Genomic DNA, 1,099 nt, shown 5'->3' with positions numbered 1-1,099 from the left:
CCAGAGTCTTATTCTGTTGCAGAACAATTTATTATATGCAATGGCACCATCTCAGCTCACTGCAACCTTTACCTCCCAGGTTCAGGTGATTCTCCTGCCTCAGCCTCCCAAGTAGTTGGGATTACAGGCACGTGCCACCATGCCCAGCTAATTTTTGTATTTTTAGTAGAGACGGGGTTTCACCATGTTGGCCAGCGTGGTGTCCAACTCTTGACCTCAAGTGATCAGCCTTCCAAAGTGCTGAGATTACAGACTGCACGTAAACTTCTGTCTCTTCCCACTCCCTGTGGTGCTGCTCCCTTCTTTTCTGTACCCTGTCCTGCACATTCCAGCTACTTCAGCAGCCCCAAACACTGATTTCTGCCTCTGTAGCTCAGGAAGAATACTTCTTTGCTTGGAATCCACTTTCCTCCACTGTAATTGGGAAATTGTCCCCAGGCAGAGAGCCAGGACAAACATGGGGTTCATCTTTTCTATTTCCCTTTTTCTCAAAGATCATAGTCTATTTTGCCTTTTTTTCAATAACTGAAAACATCTGCCTCTGATTTTCTCCAGTTTTATAGTTGTTTAAGATTGTTGGGCCAGGCACGGTGGCTGACACCTGTTATCCCAGCACTTTGGGAGGCTGAGGTGAGTGGATTACTTGAGGTCAGGAGTTTGAGACCAGCCTGGCCACATGGTAAAACCCCATATCTACTAAAATACAAAAAATTAGCTGGGCATGGTGGCACACACCTGTAATCCCAGCTACTCAGGAGGCTGAGGGAGGAGAATCTCTTGAACCTGGGAGACAGAGGTTGCAGTGAGCCGAGGTCGTGCCACTGCACTCCAGCCTGGATGACACAGCAAGACTGTGTCTCAAAAAAAAAAAAAAAAGGTTGTTGGATGAGTTCATCATCACTGAGAGTGGAAGTCCTACTTTCACTTTCATTATGTAAACATCTTTTTAGAAATATAGTTGACATATAATAAATTGTTCATACTTACAGTGTACAATTTGATGAGTTTTGACTTATGTGTATACCCATGGAACTATCAGCATAATGAAGAAATGAAGATAAGGCTCCTCCTGTTCTTTAAAATTGGAGACAACTGACTG

Source organism: Mandrillus leucophaeus, unplaced genomic scaffold, assembly GCF_000951045.1.
Source record: "Mandrillus leucophaeus isolate KB7577 unplaced genomic scaffold, Mleu.le_1.0 Scaffold2, whole genome shotgun sequence".
Lineage (NCBI taxonomy): Eukaryota > Metazoa > Chordata > Mammalia > Primates > Cercopithecidae > Mandrillus > Mandrillus leucophaeus.
Note: the sequence above shows the minus strand (reverse complement) of the source record.